The sequence below is a fragment of the Triticum dicoccoides genome, chromosome 1A (assembly GCF_002162155.2).
Source record: "Triticum dicoccoides isolate Atlit2015 ecotype Zavitan chromosome 1A, WEW_v2.0, whole genome shotgun sequence".
Taxonomy (NCBI): domain Eukaryota; kingdom Viridiplantae; phylum Streptophyta; class Magnoliopsida; order Poales; family Poaceae; genus Triticum; species Triticum dicoccoides.
The window spans coordinates 530,180,638-530,202,208 of record NC_041380.1 but is presented as its reverse complement, the minus strand read 5'-3'; the positions used below and the strand labels follow the sequence as shown (position 1 = coordinate 530,202,208).

Genomic DNA, 21,571 nt, shown 5'->3' with positions numbered 1-21,571 from the left:
CTACTTCTCAGTTTGTTCGGGTTTGAGTCAGTACTACTCGGTTTGTCCGATTGGGTTACCTTGATCGGTATGCATTCATTTGATGCTCCTTAATGTGCTACGACAACAAAGGATGAATGTAAAATAACACAACATGAAGATAGTCATTGACATCATAGTTAGCAGATAATTATAGGGAAAAATCCTTCAAATAGTTCAAGTGGCCTTTTGGTTGCATTCTTGTCTGCAATTAGACTTTGCGCCAAGAAGACGACGGGTCATCTAGTTTTATAAATAGCGATGGAATTTTAAAAGGAAATAACATATTGGGTTGGATTTAATGCTCTCCAAATATGTACTATTACATATTAACCGGGGTATCCCATCTTCAACCCATCCATCCTTGCCACGGATTCCATGGAGCCCAACTAAAAAACGAATTTAGAAGCTTTAAAGTGGAAAAAAATTATGACTAAAAATATTTCATTTGTTGGCTACAAAAAAAGAGACAAATACATCCCCATAAATATGTGCATTTTCAATCTCTTGGCATACAACTGCGAGCTTTTATAAATGTCTGTTGTACTCACGGACGTGAACACTCAAGTCCTGGATAACAAATTAACAACGCGTGTGGCTACTGAGGTAGTACAACCTGTATCCATCCGGCCATCTACACCCATTACATAAATACATGGGCGCTCCCATGCTCAATGGCTTACACAGCAACTTTGGTTTTGAGGATAACAATGGGAAAGGATCTAGATGTTGAGGAGGTACAACAGAACCGGTGATCTAATGCCCAATAAGATCATTAGAGAATATGATGCATCGAGGATTTGAGTGGTACAAGTGTACAACATCTCTGTAAGATCTCTGTGGGATGCATTTGACGCCCCTGACGTGTGTAATGTTTGCTCGGCCGAAGCTTGGTCGCTAGAGAAGGGACTGTGTTTAGCTGAATCTATTGGTTACCACTGAGTTCTGCACTTCTGATCATCTTTCATCTCAGATAATGTGGAGGTGGTCTATATCATGAAAGAGGAAGTGCAGGCTGCAGGATTTATTTATTTTTGAGGAAACAGCAGGTATTCTGCCGACGCATTATAGAAGCGATTTTAAACGGTTGTTATTACCTCGCCCGGGAGTTATCAAAGGTGGTATATGAGCATGAAAACTGGGAGGCCAACTCGTCGCTCATGAGTCTACTGTACTCATCTAGTGAACCGTGTAATCTGGATAACAAATGAATAAAAAGGTGTTTTACGAGTTTAAAATATACTATCTGCATATTGCAAGTTAATAAAAAAATATGCTCCCTTGTGCATTCTGTGGGTTAAAATAATTAATAAAAAATAAGTGTGTAAAATGGTACCAGTACATTGACCCTGAAGAAATTTGAGGAATACATTTGATTGCTTCAGTTTTGGTAAATCCATGGCTTGCGTTTTTTGAACGTTTTTTATTTTCTCCATTTCCACATTTTTCAGTTTTTCACATACGTATATCAAATGTTATAGAACAACTTACACATTCTTTTTGTTTTTCACACTAATGTATGGTGGTGGAATCTTGAAAGAAATTAACATGTTGGATCGGATTTTTTTTCGCGAATACGCAAAGCTTGCATATCACTTCATTGATAGAAGGAAGCAGAATGAGTACAGAGAATGATACAACACATGACACGAAAGCAAGAAGACGTGAACATGACACCCAGAGCAGAGGCAAGGGATGCTCGGCCTAAAGAGAGAGAAAAACACTGCCTAACCCATGAAGCCCGGAAGAGGCAAGCCAAACCAGTACGCATCAAACATCTCAAAAGCCAAACATTGAGGACGCCTCGAGCAAACATGATGGCTCCTTCAAGAAGGGGAGCGACGTCGTGACGTCATCACCATCCGATCCGAAGAACCGGACCTGAGGTTTCCCTCATTGCTCGAATAGGGGCTCAGATAAAGGCCATGGCAGTGCCTCCAAAAAGGGACACGACATCCACGAGTGCCACCACTGCCAGCATCGGCAAATCGAGCAGAGATTTCACCCTGGCCTAAGTCCGAGCAACCTCATGCGTCACCAGAGTAGGATCCGGAGATGATGAATTCAGGCCACTAGTCAAGGCCTCTAACCCAGAGAAGTGGGGATGCATCTGCCGTCGAAGTGTGGCGCAGGTAATTGACAAAAACGCGAGCTTTGGATCTGACTCAAGGACGAGGCGCCAAAGTGAACGGGGTCGGGGGCTCGGGGCGCCGGAGCGGAGAGCCGATGTGGAGGAGGGGCGGCTACCGGCGACGCCGACAAGCTGGGAACCGAAGAATGCAACTCCGAGCTGACGGGGACGGAGGCGCCTACAAACAACCACTTTACAAGTTAACCATCAACTCGCAACTAGGAGGGACATATGTTATTAGGGACCGAATTGCAAGTCAACCATCGACTCGCAACTAGGATGTGTCATAATTTTTTGTAATTGCCCCAATTGAAAGTCAAAATCCACTCAGAACTAGGGGTGTATGTTTCTACCAGCCCCAGTTGCAAGTCAGCCATCGACTCGCAACTAGGATGCGTCGTACTTTTCTGTAGTTGCCCCAGTTGCAAGTCAACCATCGACTCGCAACTAGGGGAAAGTATGTTTGTAGGGGCCCAGTTGCGATTCAACCATCGACTCGCAACAAGGGGGCACATGTTTGTAGGGGACAGTTGCAAGTCAACCATTGACTTGCAACAAGGACGCGACGTACTTTTTTATAGTCGCCCTAGTTGCATGCCAACCATCGACTTGCAACTAGGGGGCGTATGTTTGTAGGGGGGCAGTTGCAAGTCAACCATCATCTCGCAACTATGGGGCATATGTTTGAAGGGCCCCCAATTGCATGTCAACCATCGGCTGGCAACTAGGGGGGACATATGTTTGTAGAAGCCCAATTGCAAGTCAACCATCAACTCGCAATTAGGAGGGACATATGTTTGTAGGGGCCCAATTGCAAGTCAACCATCGACTCGCAATTAGGATGCGTCATACTTTTTTGTACTTGCCCCAGTTGCAAATCAAACATCCACTCATAACTAGGAAGTGTATGTTTGTGCCGACCCCAATTGCAAGTCAGCCATCGACTCACAAATAGGACGCGTCGTACTTTTTTGTAGTTACCCAATTGCAAGTCAACCATCGACTCGCAACTAGGGGGAAGTATATTTTTAGGGGCCGAGTTGCAAGTCAACCATCGACTCGCAACAAGGGGGCGTATGTTTGTAGGGGGCTAGTTACAAGTGAACCAAGTCTCAACTAGCATGTGTTGTAATTTTTTGTAGTGGCCCCAGTTGCATGTCAACCATCGACTTGCAACTAGAGGGCGTATGTTTGTAGGGGGGCAGTTGCAAGTCAACCATCGACTCGCAACTAGGAGGCTTATGTTTGTAAGGGCCCAATTGCAAGTCAATCATCGACTCGCAACTAGGACTCATCGTACATTTTTTTAGTTGCCGCAGTTGCAAGTGAACCATCGGCTCGCAACTAGGGGAAACATATGTTGTAGCGGCCCCAGTTACAAGCTAGCCATCACCTTGCATGAGTTTTAGCAATGTCTCATTTAAGTTTCAGTCCGTTTGATCCATCCCTATAAATTCCGTGCAATCTTTGATCAGGGTTGTTTTGTCCCGCGCGTTTGATGTCACTCGTTTGTTGTCCATTCTGCAACCCATCGCACAGTGCGTCTTTGTTTGTTAGGCATTTTTGTCCTTTTTCTGTGTCATAATTGAAGAGATGAGTTGCTTGTATAAGTCGAAAAGATGAGCTGACCGCTGGCTCATCAGTTTCGTTCTTCGCTCTCTCTCTCTCTCTCTATCTCTCTCTCTCTCCCTCCCTCCCTCCCTCTCTATCTCTCTATCACATTCCTCTTTGTCTTTGGAGCAGAGGCGGCATGAGGATGGATCTCCTTCTAAATACTACAATGCCACGCAACGACCCATTTTTTTTTATTTGCAAGTCTAAGCCTTTTTTTCTCTTGTCCTAGTTGCAAGTTGATCACCGACATGCAACTGGGTCCAACCCATTTTGGTCTCTGGTGCAAGTGTACTCCCAATATTGAACTGGGTCGCCTCTTTATTTTCTTTTCCTAGTTGCAAGTCGACCATCGACATGCAAACCGGAGCTCGTCTCTTCTATTTTTCTTGTCGCAGTTGCAAGTCAATCACCGACATGTAACTGGGCCTGACACATTTTTATATTATTGCAAGTGCACTCTTGTCATGCAACTGGGCACGCCTCTTTTATTTTTCTTGTCCCAGTTGCAAGTCAACTGCCGACATGCAACTAGGGTCCAACCAATTTTTGTCCTATAGTTGCACATTGACAACCGACATGCAACTGGATATCCGACCTTTTTTTTGTCATGGTTGCAAATTCACCCTCAACATGCAACTAGGTGGCCCAACCAATTTTCCCTAGCTGCAAGTCCACCATTGATATGTAAATGGGTATCACCCTTTTTTGCCCCTGTTGAAAGTCCACCCTCGACATGCAATTGGGTTTGACCCATTTTTGTCTCAATTGCAAGTACACCCTCGACACGTTACTGGAGGACCTCACGCTTGACTCGCAACTAGGGATTTTTTTTGTAGTTTTAATTTGCAAGTACACCACCGACTCACAACTAGGGGGCTTGCAGTAGTTGTAGTTGCCTCAGTTGCAAGATCACCATCAACTCGTAATTGGGCTTCTAGTAGTGTAGTTTCCCCAGTTGCAAGTCCATCCTCGCTCACAACTGGGGGCCTGTGGTAGTTGTAGTTGTCCTAGTTGCCATTCCATCATGGACTCGCAACTAGGTGCTTTTTTGTAGTTGTAGTTGACCAGTTGCAAGTCCACCATTGACTTGTAACTAGGGGCTTTTTGTAGTTTTAGTTGTCCCGGTTGCAAGTGTACCATCGACTTGCAAGTTGGGGCTTGTAGTTGTGTGGTTGCCCCAATTGCAAGTCCAACTCGACTTGCAATTACAGGCTTTATATTAGTGCAGTTGCCCTAGTTGCAAGTCCAACCTCGACTCGTAACTAGGGACTTTGTATGTAGTAGTGTAGTTGCCCAGTTGCAAGTGGACGCGGATTCCCTGACATGCCGTTGGCACACTGGCATGTAGACCTGGGCCCACTCGTCAGTGGCCCCACGTTAGGGGGCAGTATGTCAAATGCTCCCGCTCCATTGCAAGTACAACCTCGACTCACAACTAGGGGCTTTTGTAGTCGTGTTTTTTCTCTAGTTGCAAGTCCACTTGCAACTAGGGATTTTTGTAGTTGTAATTTCCTTAGTTGCAAGTCCACCATCAACTCGCAATTGGGGGGGCTTTGTAGTTGTGTAGTTGCCTAAGTTGCAAGTCCATCCCCGACTCGCAACTGGGACTTGTAATTGTAGTTGCCCCTGTTGCAAGTTCACCCTTGTGTGTTTGTCATCCCAGTTACAACTCCAACCTCGCCACGCAAGCAGGCCATCATTTTTTCTCATCCCAGTTACAAGCCTACCCATGACTTGCAACTAGGACTATAGTTGTTGTTGCCTCAGTTGCAAGCCTACCCTTGACTCGCAATATGGCCCGACCTTTTTTACTTTGTGCCTAGTCACATGTTCATCCTCGATTCGCAACATGGCCCGACCTTATTTTTGTTCACACCCAGCCGCAAGTACCCCTACTTGCAAGTAAGCTGAAATTTGGTTGTTGCCCAAGTTGCAAGTCCATGGACTTGCAACTAGACTTTAATGTTTTTTGTTGCCACCTGAAGTACAAGTCCACCTCAATTGCAAGTCGATCATACGTGACTCGCAACTGGGCTCTAAGTTTTCGTTGTCGTGATTACAAATTCACATCAACTTGCAACCCGAGGAGCGACCAATTTTGTATCCCAGTTACATTTTCTATCTTCAATAGACAAATGTGAGCGACCCCAACCCTAGCAGTTACTAGTCCACCTTTCTTTTTTGCCTTTAGATGCTCAACATTGTTTGTTATGTATTTTTTGGGCCCAACCAATTTTTTTTCCAAATGTCCCATGTGCAAGCCCCATCTTCTACCCATTTTTTATACTTTTTGAAAAAATGCAACAGAGTCGCAGGGTCCCATTTTTTCATATGTTATGTTTTCCTTTCAAGCAATCCACCATTTATATGTTTTTTAGTCCCGGCCGATTGATTTAATTCTTGACCTTTTTTGGAAATGTCATTGTTGTATACAAAACGAGAAACACCGTTTCATTCATATCCTTTTGTGTAATCGTTATTTTCAAAACAACTTAACATTTTTTTAGGAACATATAAGGCCAATTTGTATTAATTCAACTGCCCACCTTTTTTACTTTCAGGTTTTTTGTTGCAATATTTGCTAAACAGTATTGAACCCTTTCAGTTTCTCCACTTTTACCACCTCTTTATCCCTTCAAAATTTGTGTGTTTTATTTTTTCAAATCCTCAAACTTTTCTCAAATTCATGAATGTTTTTTTCAAAACCAATGAATTTTTCAAACTCATCAACTTTTTTCCAATTTTGTGCTTATTTTTTAAATTCATGAACTTATTTTGAATTTTGTAAAAAAATCAAATCCATGAACTTTTTTGAATTTACAAACTTTTTCCTTTTTTGCAATTTATTTGCTTTTCTGGAATTTTTGCATTTTTTTAAAAGTCAATAGTTGACATGTCAGGTGGTCAACCATTGACAAAAAGCAAACGATGTCACGTCTGCCAAGCGATCGTGTCGGCCGCTGATTGGCTGGCCCATATGTGCACTTGTGTGGGCGCCCGAAACCCTAATCAGCGCAGAAGGCGCCGATTAAGAGGTCTCATTTTTTGTTGCCTCAGCTGCAAGTACAACCTCGACTCAACTAGGTCCGAAATTTATTTCGTCTCAATTGAAAAGTCCACCATCGACTCTCAATTGGGCTTGATCCTTTGTTTTTTCCTTAGTTGCATAGTCACTCTTAATTTGCAACTCACATGTATGTGGAAGGTGAACAAGGGCAGCAAGCAGAACAAGCCTACCATATGTTTGTACTTCTATATATGTTATCCATAGATGACCCAAATAATTCTATATGAGTTGTCAAACACGAAACTACTTGCATGGGTATTTTATCCTGAGTTTTTAGTTTAATTTGTGCCTTATAAATGACCAAGAAAAAGGTGTTGCAAAAAAGAATGATGAAACGTCTGAGTGGCATCCATTTAGAGCTAGCTACTGTAGCTTGAGATGAAGTGGACCCACACAATGGCTCCCGGTGCACCATGATTGCTTTAGCACGTCGAGCTATTTAGTGATCCGCTGTAGTGATTGGTGTATGTACTCGGTATGCTCTAGTTTGTGTATATAACTGACGGAGTACTGTGCTTCTGCTGTTCTGCATGTTGCGACTCGTATCACAGGAAACAGACACCGGAAGAGTAAGACGATCAGTCGAACAGGCAGGCCGGAAGAAACGAAGAAAAAAAGACAATCAAACAACCATGAGGTGGGATGTGCTAATTTCTAGGATGAGGATGATGTCATATTTAGATGTGAGATAATTATGTCACATCTAGATGTGTCCTAGACACATCCTTGTTGATAACTGCAAATTCCGTGTGTCCGAGTTTCATATTTTTCTTTCTATCCCTGTCAACGTACTAATCCGTTGTTCTTTGATGTGCAGTTGGTACTGCCGGCGGATGCATCCATGTGCTAATCTCCTGGCACCGCGTAGACGGAGCCAAACGAGTTGGGGCCTCCAGCCGGCTGGTAGTGGACAACAACACCGGGTTTGTTGATTAATCAACAAGTCACAGATTGTCCTCTTTTTTGATTGGTCTGGTGTGGATTATCAGGCCTGCCGCGCAATCATAGATTTATCTTTTGATTTATGTGGGTGGACAGAAACACCCTTTCTAAAGTTTTCTAGGGATTGTAATGAAGCACAGTAACACACTCCAGCATTCATTCTTTGCTTGATATTAGCAAACAATGTAAAATAACCAAGCTCACAACATTCTAAAGCGGTCTATTAGCTACTTCAGCAGACAACAGACAGAAAGAAGTAAGTAGTATTTGATTTGCTCATACACGTGGAGGGATGGAATTCTGCCCAAAGTTTGTCGCAGCACTTGTGGTCAGCGGCGAGGATGAGCACCCACACCCGCTCCTTGTTGCTGGCCTCTGCATCCTCCTCCCTTGAAGCGGGTCTATGCGGGGAGTTGATCTAGAATATCCTATTGTTAGATATAACAAATAGGTGACAAGAAATAAACAAGAACTATGTAGTACAATATATGTGTCACACAGTATACTTTGAAAATGTGTAATTTGAGATTCTGATATAGATGTAGGCCTGTAACACACCTTGAACATGCACTGAAAATTGTTGTTTACAGTCTGATTTCTAAACCTGATGAAAACCCCTATTTAAAAAAGATTTAATAGAATTTGTAGTGATTCTTTTGTCAGATTGATAATATATTGCAAATTATGCTTGATGGTTAATTTCTTGGCATAAAAGGTGCTTATTTGAAATTTGGTTACTACTGAAATTTTGTCAAGATACTTGGACTTGTTCATTGTTCAGTCAGGTTCCAATCAAGAGTTAACCTGAGACAATAGAAAGTACTGTCTCTGTAATTATTGATGGTTATGGAATAAGGATTAAACCAAATCAACGAAACAAATCCTCGAGGATGCCTTTTTTGGTAGCTAGCCAGGTTAAACTTTTCAATCCGTGCTCAGCCCTGTACTCATAGGTCCATTGTTTCAATATTTATGAAGCACCACATTTCCAAATACATTTATTAAGCACCCTACCAATGTCAAGTTTTCACATCTTGCGTACTTTCTTGTGGTACATGCCTACAAATTTTTGTACAGTCTATAAAAAACGACGACTGTCCGGTCTGGTCATAAACGTAGCCTAATCATAAAAAATGAAGTACACAAAAAACTTCATAAACATAGTTGTCACAATTTTTTATTAACCTTGTTTTTACAATCTTTTAGATTATTCAGAAAACGAGTTACACAATTTTTTATTTAGAGAAAGAGTTACCACCATTTTTTTTAGAAACAACTTTCATGTTTTTCTTTAGAAACATTTTTTACCACTATTATGAAAATATGTTCACATTAAAGATTACAGCTGCAAAAAATATAACAGCTGCATGATGGTTAATCAAATCAAGGATGGTCGAGAACTTGCAGATGCTACGTTTTTTATTTTGAAGTTAAGACTCAACTTGGAGCATTGGAGCATTTGAGAAATCTCACCACCAAGTCGACATCCAGCAATGGCATCTAGAGCACAAAGGTCTAAAATTGAAAAGTACACAATCTGTCAAAATGCTCTCACCATCTCATGAAATTGATGTGCTCGGTGAGGCAGAGGACGATGGTGTAGTGCTGCCGAAGCTCGGTACTTCCTTCGCTGCACTGTGCTTGCTCTTCTAGGTGTCATCCAACGTTGCCCTTGCGCGCATCCGCATCAGTTTCCAACCTTGTTACAATTAATATATTAACGCCCATTGCTTCAAAGGGATATATATGAAAAGACAACAGAATAGAAAACCATAGAAACATGGTGGACATGACTAAACAGAGTTACTATATGCACATCTTTGTAGAGAAGGTAAGAACAAAAGAAATTTCTTCCTCTGCTCCAAGTGTGACACCTCTGAATCTTTCAGTTGTAGAAGAAGACAGAATGGAGATTAGACTAATCTGCCTTCTCGTTTTGAAGATCACAACAACATTTACTACATCACAATGCACAAGAACCTAACGGTTACGTCAAACGGAGTTTGGAAATCAACAATCATGAGTTGTGAGATAACAAAATAATCACATCTGACTTGGTCACTCAAAAGAACTTATGCAGGTGAGAACCCTTACTGTGCTACTGCTAACGCCATAATTTATTTGATTCAAGTGGAGAGCTTTTTTATTCCTCCAAAGCCCAAGATATATGGCATTTTTCAGAGAAAGGTAACAGCCTCAACAGATTCTAGATAAGAAAAGGTCACGGAAGTGCATGAAGCTGGATTTGAGAGTGAGACTGAGAAGAAAAGACTACGGGGTAATCAAAGTAGAATAGGTGATTCAAATAGAATGTTTAGGATACATATGTTTACAGTTGATTTTCAGTTCGTAGAAATATAATGTTTGGTACATCTGGACTGAAACAAAACTCAAAAAAATTGTACCTTCGCTGTGTGATTTCCCTGTCAAATACCGAGCATACTATCAGTAGGCTGTGTAGCAGGCCAACAGGCAGCAAGCCAGCAACTCAGCCTGGGTTGGCCAGATCGACGGCGCGGCTCAGCTTGAGGTAGAAATCTTCAAGTCGCCCTCGGCTCCGGAAATCGCCCTGGGATGACTAGATCCATGGCGCGGCTCGCCGACGGCCGGATCCGGCTGCTCACCGCGACACCTGGTCTCACCACTGCTCACTGGACCCGGCCGAAACAGATAACTGTGGCGGGGACCGAGGAGTGGAGGGGATGGGAGGAGGCAGGGACGCGCCAAGGTGGGGAGTTGTGGCGGCTGGGACGGCGTGGCGGAGAGGGTTGGCGGCGGCGACGATGTGGCGGAGAGAACGAGCAAGAGGGGTGAGAGAGTGTGGTCTTGCAGAGGGGTGCCATGGGGTGAGAGAGTGAGAGGGTGGCTGCCGTGAGGATAAGTCAGGATAGGTGGAAAAACTAATTTGGTTTGTCTCTTTTGTTTTACATGTTTACGTGATTAGCAACTTGGTTCTTTCTTAGACCACATTACACAGTACACGTGGAGCCTGGCACTACATCCAGCACCCAACATGTAACAAAGCAGGATCTAGATAGTGAGTTCAGTTTAAATTAGCATAAATTAACAAGCAAGCATGACATTATTTATACGACAGATCCACAGCAATGTTAAACTCCTAGGAGTTTGTAGTTTTAGAGAAAAACAGTACTAGCAGTTTTCACATGAGACAATGATGGATTTGGGATAGGAGGAGAAGCTTGAGGGGAAGCTAGACTATGCTCGGCGCGGCTTGGCGGGGAGAGGAGGATGTGGGTGGCGTGAGAGGTTGTCGGGAAGAGGAGGAGGTCAGCAACGACGTGGCGGAGAGAGGATGATGTACGTGACACCATCGAGGGATTAGAGGGAAAGGAGACATGACAGCTGGCATGGAGAGGAGGTGTCGAACGATGCCATGGAAGGAAGAGGATGATGTGCGGCAATGACAAAAGCGGATGGGCTTCGACAGTGGCGTGAAGAGGAGGACCATCGAAGTTGTGGAGGAAGGAGGAGGGGGCGACTGACATCGTGGAAGGGATAGGAGAGGTCGGGAGACAGCATGGAGCGAAGAAGAGGCGCCACTCCTGCAAAAAGCTGACGACCACATTCCTGATATTGTGCATGAATATCATAAGCGCATCAAGCTAATCTTAATTTGTAATAGGTGTTGGGAAACGTTGCAGAAAACAAAAAATTTCCTACGGTTTCACCAAGATCCATCTATGAGTTCATCTAGCAATGAGTGATTGGATTGCATCTACATACCTTTGTAGATCACGCGCGGAAGCGTTCAAAGAACGGGGATGAGGAAGACGTACTCGACGTGATCCAAATCACCGGAGATCCTAGCGCCGAACGGACGGCACCTCCGTGTTCAACACACGTACGGTCAGCGCGACGTCTCCTCCTTCTTGATCCAGCAAGGGGGGAGGATAGGTTGATGAAGATCCAGCAGCACGACGGCGTGGTGGTGGATGCAGGGCGTCACAGTAGCAGGGCTTCGCCGTATACTGCGAGAGAGAGAGAGAGGTGTAGCAGGGGAGAGGGAGGCGCCAAGACTCAAGGTGTGTCTGCCCCCTCCCTCCCCTCCCCCCCTTTATATAGGCTCCCCTAGGGGGGGCGGCCCTAGGGGATGGGATCTCCTAGGGGGGCGGCGGCCAAGGGTGGAGTAGCCACCAAGGCAAGTTGGGGCGCCCCCCCACCCCTAAGGTTTCAACCCTAGGCGCATGGGGTGGGCCTAGGGGGCGCACCAGCCCACTATGGGCTGGTTCCCCTCCCCACTTTGGCCCATGGGGCCCTCCGGGATGGGTGGCCCCACCCGGTGGACCCCCGGGACCCTTCCGGTGGTCCCGGTACAATACCGGTGACCCCGAAACTCTCCCGATGGCCGAAACTGCACTTCCTATATATAATTCTTTACCTCTGGACCATTCCGGAACTCCTCGTGACGTCCAGGATCTCATCCGGGACTCTGAACAACTTTCGGGTTACTGCATATTCATATCTCTACAACCCTAGCGTCACCGAATCTTAAGTGTGTAGACCCTATGGGTTCGGGAGACATGTAGACATGACCGAGACGGCTCTCCGGTCAATAACCAACAGCGGGATCTGAATACCCATGTTGGCTCCCACATGCTCCTCGATGATCTCATCAGATGAACCACGATGTCGAGGATTCAAGCAACCCCGTATACAATTCCCTTCGTCAATCGGTACGTTACTTGCCCGAGATTCAATCGTCGGTATCCCAATACCTCGTTCAATCTCGTTACCGGCAAGTCACTTTACTCGTACCATAATGCATGATCCCGTGACCAGACACTTGGTCACTTTGAGCTCATTATGATGATGCATTACCGAGTGGGCCCAGAGATACCTCTCCGTCATACGGAGTGACAAATCCCAGTCTTGATCCGTGTCAACCCAACAGACACTTTCGGAGATACCCGTAGTATACCTTTATAGTCACCCAGTTACGTTGTGACGTTTGGTATGCCCAGAGCACTCCTACGGTATCCGGAAGTTATACGATCTCATGGTCTAAGGAAAAGATACTTGACATTGGAAAAACTCTAGCAAACAAACTATACGATCTTGTGCTATGTTTAGGATTGGGTCTTGTCCATCACATCATTCTCCTAATGATGTGATCCCGTTATCAATGACATCCCCATGTCCATAGTCAGGAAACCATGACTATCTGTTGATCAACGAGCTAGTCAACTAGAGGCTTACTAGGGACATGTTGGTGTCTGTGTATTCACACATGTATTACGATTTCCGGATAACACAATTATAGCATGAATAAAAGACAATTATCATGAACAAGGAAATATAATAATAATCCTTTTATTATTGCCTCTAGGGCATATTTCCAACAGTCTCCCACTTGCACTAGAGTCAATAATCTAGTTATATTGTGATGAATCGAACACCCATGGAATGCTGGTGTTGATCATGTTTTGCTCTAGGGAGAGGTTTAGTCAATGGATCTGCTACATTCAGGTCCGTATGCACTTTACAAATATCTATGTCTCCATCTTGAACATTTTCACAAATGGAGTTGAAGCGACGCTTGATGTGCCTGGTCTTCTTGTGAAACCTGGGCTCCTTGGCAAGTGCAATAGCTCCAATGTTGTCACAGAAGAGTTTGATCGGCCCCGACGCATTGGGTATGACTCCTAGGTCGGTGATGAACTCCTTCACCCAAATTTCTTCATGCGCTGCCTCCGAGGCTACCATGTACTCCGCTTCACATGTAGATCCCGCCATGACGCTCTGCTTGCAACTGCACCAGCTTACTGCCCCACCATTCAAAATATACACGTATCCGGTTTGTGACTTAGAGTCATCCAGATCTGTGTCGAAGCTAGCGTCGACGTAACCCTTTACGACAAGCTCTTCGTCACCTCCATAAACGAGAAACATTTCCTTAGTCCTTTTCAGGTACTTCAGGATATTCTTGACCGTTGTCCAGTGTTCCTTGCCGGGATTACTTTGGTACCTTCCTACCAAACTTACGGCAAGGTTTACATCAGGTCTAGTACACAGCATGGCATACATAATAGAACCTATGGATGAGGCATAGGGGATGACACTCATCTCTTCTATATCTTCTGCCGTGGTCGGACATTGAGCTGAGCTCAATTTCACACCTTGCAACACAGGCAAGAACCCCTTCTTAGACTGATCCATATTGAACTTCTTCAATATCTTATCAAGGTATGTGCTTTGTGAAAGACCTATGAGGCGTCTTGATCTATCTCTATAGATCTTGATGCCTGATATATAAGCAGCTTCTCCAAGGTCCTTCATTGAAAAACTCTTATTCAAGTAGGCCTTAATGCTGTCCAAAAGCTCTATATCATTTCCCATCAAAAGTATGTCATCTACATATAATATGAGAAATGCTACAGAGCTCCCACTCACTTTGTTGTAAACGCAGGCTTCTCCATAAGTCTGCATAAACCCAAACGCTTTGATCATCTCATCAAAGCGAATGTTCCAACTCCGAGATGCTTGCACCAGCCCATAAATCGAGCGTTGGAGCTTGCACACCTTGTCAGCATTCTTAGGATCGACAAAACCTTCCAGCTGCATCATATACAGTTCTTCCTTAAGATAACCGTTAAGGAATGCCGTTTTGACGTCCATTTGCCATATCTCATAATCATAGTATGCGGCAATTGCTAACATGATTCGAACGGACTTCAACTTTGCTATGGGAGAGAATGTCTCATCGTAGTCAACCCCTTGAACTTATCGATAACCCTTAGCGACAAGCCTAGCTTTATAGATGGTCACATTACCATCCGCGTCCGTCTTCTTCTTAAAGATCCAGTTATTTTCTATGGCTCGCCGATCATCGGGCAAGTCAGTCAAAGTCCATACTTCGTTTTCATACATGGATCCTATCTCGGATTTCATGGCTTCCAGCCATTTGTCGAAATCCGGGCCCGCCATCGCTTCTTCATAGTTCGAAGGTTCACTGTTGTCTAACAACATGATTTCCAAGACAGGGTTGCCGTACCACTCTGGTGCAGAACGTGTCCTTGTGGACCTTCGAAGTTCAGTAGGAGCTTGATCGGAGGTATCTTGATCATCATCATTAACTTCCTCTCTAATTGGTGCAGGCACCACTGGAACATTTTCCTGAGTTGCACCACTTTCCGGTTCAAGAGGCAATGCTTCATCAAGTTCTACTTTCCTCCCACTTACTTCTTTCGAGAGAAACTCCTTCTCTAGAAAGGATCCATTCTTGGCAACAAAGATCTTGCCTTCGGATCTAAGGTAGAAGGTATACCCAATAGTTTTTTTAGGGTATCCTATGAAGACGCATTTTTCCGACTTGGGTTCGAGCTTTTCAGGTTGAAGTTTCTTGACATAAGCATCGCATCCCCAAACTTTTAGAAACGACAGCTTAGGCTTCTTCCCAAACCATAATTCATACGGTGTCGTCTCAACGGATTTCGACGGAGCCCTATTTAAAGTGAATGCGGCAGTCTCTAAAGCATAGCCCCAAAATGACAGTGGTAAATCAGTAAGAGACATCATAGATCGCACCATATCTAATAGAGTGCGATTACGACGTTCGGACACACCATTGCGCTGAGGTGTTCCAGGCGGCGTGAGTTGTGAAACTATTCCACATTTTCTTAAGTGTGTACCAAATTCGTGACTCAAGTATTCTCCTCCACGATCTGATCGCAAAAACTTGATTTTTCTGTCACGTTGATTCTCAACCTCACTCTGAAATTCCTTGAACTTTTCAAAGGTTTCAGACTTGTGTTTCATTAATTAGATATACCCATATCTACTCAAGTCATCAGTGAGGGTGAGAACATAACGATAGCCACCACGAGCCTCAACACTCATTGGACCGCACACATCAGTATGTATGATTTCCAATAGGTTGGTTGCTCGCTTCATTGTTCCTGAGAACGGAGTCTTGGTCATCTTACCCATGAGGCATGGTTCGCACGTGTCAAATGATTCGTAATCAAGAGACTCTAAAAGTCCATCTGTATGGAGCTTCTTCATGCGTTTGACACCTATGTGACCAAGGCGGCAGTGCAACAAGTATGCGGGACTATCATTATCAACCTTACATCTTTTGGCATTCACACTATGAATATGTGTAGCATTACGCTTGAGATTCATTAAGAATAAACCATTCACCATAGGAGCATGACCATAAAACATATCTCTCATATAAATAGAACAACCATTATTCTCGGATTTAAATGAGTAGCCATCTCGTATTAAACGAGATCCTGATACAATGTGCGTGCTCAAACTTGGCACTAAATAACAATTATTGAGGTTCAAAACTAATCCCGTAGGTAAATGTAGAGGTAGCGTGCCGACGGCGATCACATCGACCTTGGAACCATTCCCGGCGCGCATCGTCACCTCGTCCTTCGCCAATCTCCGCTTATTCCGCAGCTCCTGCTTTGAGTTACAAATGTGAGCAACTGCACCGGTATCAAATACCCAGGAGCTACTACGAGTATTGGTAAGGTACACATCAATTACATGTATATCACATATACCTTTCATTTTGCCGGCCTTCTTGTCCGCTAAGTATTTGGGGCAGTTCCGCTTCCAGTGACCACTTCCCTTGCAATAAAAACACTCAGTCTCGGGCTTGGGTCCATTCTTTGGTTTCTTCCCGGCAGCTTGCTTACCGGGCGCGGCAACTCCCTTGCCGTCCTTCTTGAAGTTCTTCTTACCCTTGCCTTTCTTGAACTTAGTGGTTTTATTCACCATCAACACTTGATGGTCCTTTTTGACTTCTACCTCCGCTGATTTCAGCATTGCAAATACTTCAGGAATGGTCGTTTCCATCCCCTGCATATTGAAGTTTATCACGAAGCTCTTGTAGCTTGGTGGAAGCGACTGGAGGATTCTGTCAATGACCGCATCATCCGGGAGATTAACTCCTAGCTGAGTCAAGCGGTTATGTAACCCAGACATAGTGAGTATGTGCTCACTGACAGAACTATTTTCCTCCATCTTACAGCTGAAGAACTTATCGGAGACTTCATATCTCTCGACCCGGGCATGAGCTTGGAAAACCATTTTCAGCTCTTCGAACATCTCATATGCTCTGTGTCGCTCAAAACACTTTTGGAGCCCCGGTTCTAAGTTGTAAAGCATGCAGCACTGAACAAGGGAGTAATCATCAGCACGTGTCTGCCAAGCATTCATAACGTCTTGGTTCTGTGGGACGGGTGCGTCACCTAGCGATGCTTCTAGGACATAATCTTTCTTGGCAGCTATGAGGATGATCCTCAGGTTCCGGACCCAGTCCGTATAGTTGCTGCCATCGTCTTTCAGCTTGGTTTTCTTTAGGAACGCGTTGAAGTTGAGGACAACATTGGCCATTTGATCTACAAGACATATTGTAAAGATTTTAGACTAAGTTCATGATAATTAAGTTCATCTAATCAAATTATACAATGAACTCCCACTTAGATAGACATCCCTCCAGTCATCTAAGTATAACATGATCCGAGTTGACTAGGCCGTGTCCGATCATCACGTGAGACGGACTAGTCAACATCGGTGAACATCTTCATGTTGATCGTATCTTCTATACGACTCATGCTCGACCTTTCGGTCTTCTGTGTTCCGAGGCCATGTCTGTACATGCTAGGCTCGTTAAGTCAACCTAAGTGTATTGCGTGTGTAAATATGTCTTACACCCGTTGTATGTGAACGTTGGAATCTACCACACCCGATCATCACGTGGTGCTTCGAAACAACGAACTATCGCAACGGTGCACAGTTAGGGGGAACACTTTCTTGAAATTATTATGAGGGATCATCTTATTTACTACCGCCATTCTAAGTAAACAAGATGCAAAAACATGATAAATATCACATGCAATCAAATAATAATAGTGACATGATATGGCCAATATCACATAGCTCCTTTGATCTCCATCTTGGGGTCCATGATCATCTTGTCACCGGCATGACACCATGATCTCCATCATCGTGTCTCCATGAAGTTGCTCGCCAACTATTACTTCTACTATTATGGCTAACACGTTTAGCAATAAAGTAAAGTAATTTACATGGAATTTCTCAATGACACGCAGGTCATACAAAAATAAAGACAACTCCTATGGCTCCTGCCGGTTGTCATACTCATCGACCTGCAAGTCGTGATTCCTATTATAAGAACATGATCTCATACATCACATATATATCATTCATCATTCATCACAACTTTGGCCATATCACATCACAAATCACTTGCTGCAAAAACAAGTTAGACGTCCTCTAATTGTTGTTGCAAGTTTTACGTGGCTGCAAAAGGTTTCTAGCAACAACGTTTCTTACCTATGTAATAGCCACAACGTGATTTGTCAACTTCTATTTACCCTTCATAAGGACCCTTTTCATCGAATCCACTCCAACTAAAGTGGGAGAGACAGACACCCGCTAGCCACCTTATGCATCTAGTGCATGTCAGTCGGTGGAACCAGTCTCACGTAAGCGTACGTGTAAGGTCGGTCCGGGCCGCTTCATCCCACAATACCGCTGAAGCAAGATAAGACTAGTAGCGGCAAGAAAGTTGACAACATCTACGCCCACAACAAATTGTGTTCTACTCGTGCAAGGAGAACTACGCATAGACCTAGCTCATGATGCCACTGATGGGGAACGTTGCAGAAAACAAAAAAAATTCCTACGGTTTCACCAAGATCCATCTATGAGTTCATCTAGCAACGAGTGATTGGATTGCATCTACATACCTTTGTAGATCACGCGCGGAAGCGTTCAAAGAACGGGGATGAGGAAGACGTACTCGACGTGATCCAAATCACCGGAGATCCTAGCGCCAAACGGACGGCACCTCCGTGTTCAACACACGTACGGTCAGCGTGACGTCTCCTTCTTCTTGATCCAGCAAGGGGGGAGGAGAGGTTGATGAAGATCCAGCGGCACTACGGCGTGGTGGTGGATGCAGGGCGTCACAGTAGCAGGGCTTCGCCGTATACTGCAAGAGAGAGAGGTGTAGCAGGGGAGAGGGAGGCGCCAAGACTCAAGGTGTGTCTGCCCCCTCCCTCCCCCCCCCCCTTTATATAGGCTCCCCTAGGGGGGGCGCCGGCCCTAGGAGATGGGATCTCCTAGGGGGGCGGCGGCCAAGGGTGGAGTAGCCACCAAGGCAAGGTGGGGCGCCCCCCCACCCCTAGGATTTCAACCCTAGGCGCATGGGGTGGGCCTAGGGGGGCGCACCAGCCCACTATGGGCTGGTTCCCCTCCCCACTTTGGCCCATGGGGCCCTCTGGGATGGGTGGCCCCACCCGATGGACCCCCAGGACCCTTCCGGTGGTCCCGGTACAATACCGGTGACCCCAAAACTCTCCCGTTGGTCGAAACTGCACTTCATATATATAATTCTTTACCTTCAGACCATTCCGGAACTCCTCGTGACGTCCAGGATCTCATCCGGGACTCCGAACAACTTTCAGGTTACTGCATATTCATATCTCTACAACCCTAGCGTCACTGAACCTTAAGTGTGTAGACCCTACGGGTTCGGTAGACATGTAGACATGACCGAGACGGCTCTCCGGTCAATAACCAACAGCGGGATCTGGATACACATGTTGGCTCCCACATGCTCCTCGATGATCTCATCGGATGAACCACGATGTCGAGGATTCAAGCAACCCCGTATACAATTCCCTTTGTCAATCGGTACGTTACTTACCCGAGATTCGATCGTCGGTATCCCAATACCTCGTTCAATCTCGTTACCGGCAAGTCACTTTACTCGTACCGTAATGCATGATCCCGTGACCAGACACTTGGTCACTTTGAGCTCATTATGATGATGCATTACCGAGTGGGCCCAGAGATACCTCTCCATCATACGGAGTGACAAATCCCAGTCTTGATCCGTGTCAACCCAACAGACACTTTCGGAGATACCCGTAGTATACCTTTATAGTCACCCAGTTACGTTGTGATGTTTGGTATGCCCAGAGCAATCCTACGGTATCCGGGAGTTACACGATCTCATGGTCTAAGGAAAAGATACTTGACATTGGAAAAACTCTAGCGAACAAACTATACGATCTTGTGCTATGTTTAGGATTGGGTCTTGTCCATCACATCATTCTCCTAATGATGTGATCCCGTTATCAATGACATCCCCATGTCCATAGTCAGGAAACCATGACTATCTGTTGATCAACGAGCTAGTCGACTAGAGGCTTACTAGGGACATATTGGTGTCTGTGTATTCACACATGTATTACGATTTCCGGATAACACAATTATAGCATGAATAAAAGACAATTATCATGAACAAGGAAATATAATAATAATCCTTTTATTATTGCCTCTAGGGCATATTTTCAACAATAGGTTATTAGTGGAATCATCGCGCTCTATGTATACATCGTCAAATTACCTTTTTTACCATCTTACATTGCAAGTGAAGTGGATTTTAATTATTACTCGATTGCACTCGTGCTATCTTTTCTATACATGTGAAATTTAACATGCATTATGTTTATATATAACTTTAACAAAATATTCCAAAAGTCTGTGGCAACGCACAGCCATTCTACCTCTCTTATGATAAAAATAAAAATAAATGGCAATAAAATTCTAACAATAAATGTTATCAAGGTTTGATATATCTACCTATCACAAGAGAGGTAGGAGTAGTATGTTCTAGAAGATGTGTTTTTCTGTAGTGTTTCTAAATGATAAATTGTATGGTTTCAAGCACCTAAGAAAAACGTCCTACACTGATTTGATCTGTTCGCTCGCTCGCCCCTCCCCCCTCGTGGGCGACATGCGAATCCCCGACCCCCCCCCCTCTCCTCCAACCCCTCCCCGTCTTTCCCCCCTGCCGCCGCCGGCGTTGTCCGCCAGGTCATTCCCACGCGGTGCTGGCAGAGGCAGGCCGTTCTTTCCCCGCTCGCGCATTGGGGGTGGGGTGGGGGGCTGATGGTGGTGGCGCTCCTCGGGCGAAGGCAGGCCGTTCTTTCCCCGCTTGCGCGTTGCGGGCCGTGGGTGCCCCTGATGCGGCGGCGCGGCCGTTGGCTGCAAGGCGCGTGGTGGTGCGGCTGGCTGGCGGCGTCCACTCCGCCCAGATCTAGGCCATTTTGGGCCCCATCTGGGTTGGGGCGGGCCGGCGGTCCGATGTGCGGCGGTGTGGCTCCTTGGTGGTGGTGGCGAGGCATTGGGGGGTGCGGGTGGTGGCGGCTTTGTCCGCCGACGTGTTGCAGTGTGGCACCAGGGGCTGCCCTAACCCATTTGGGCCTGGTCGGGCCAGTAGGGGCCTGGTAGGCCCCTGTCATCACGTATGGTCGGCTTCGCGGCAGCGGCGAAGGTTGTCCCCTCTCGTCGGCTGAGTTGTGGATGCCCCCGAGCCCCTTGGCTCCTCTTCCCTCCTCCAGATCTCGTGTCGGTGGCCTCAGGAGACGACGAAGTTGGTTCAGTGAACGTGGTGGGAAAGGCTGGTGGGCGGCAGGTTGGTTGGTACACTTCAGATCGTCGGGGGTGGTGGTGGTTGTGTTTGGGTTCGTGAAATCCCTGGCGGCTCGTCCGGCATCGACGTGGTGCCGCCTGCAGGCGCCGCCGGACCTCCCTAAAGGTCCTCGGGTATACGCCTTCCCCACTGTCCTCTGCGTACCGAGGGAAACCCTAGGACTTGTCCGGGCAGCAGTGGCGTCGTCGTCGCATTCCTTCTTGAAGGTGGTTCTCTGTACGCGACGGTTCGGGTGCTAGGAGCGCGGTGGTACTTCACCGGACGGTGCAGCGGTTACTGGTCATCTTTGTTTCAT

The 21,571-nt window shown here is 45.5% G+C and overlaps 1 long non-coding RNA gene across 1 annotated transcript; it reads right to left on the bottom strand.

The window, feature by feature from the left end:
* Positions 1 to 7,902: 7,902 nt before the first annotated feature.
* Positions 7,903 to 10,642, bottom strand: LOC119286054. The gene is made up of 3 exons (XR_005140219.1): positions 10,178 to 10,642; positions 9,328 to 9,471; positions 7,903 to 8,190 (listed from the first exon to the last, which is right to left on the bottom strand). It is a non-coding gene; the product is annotated as an uncharacterized LOC119286054 (long non-coding RNA).
* Between the last annotated feature and the right edge of the window lie 10,929 nt (positions 10,643 to 21,571).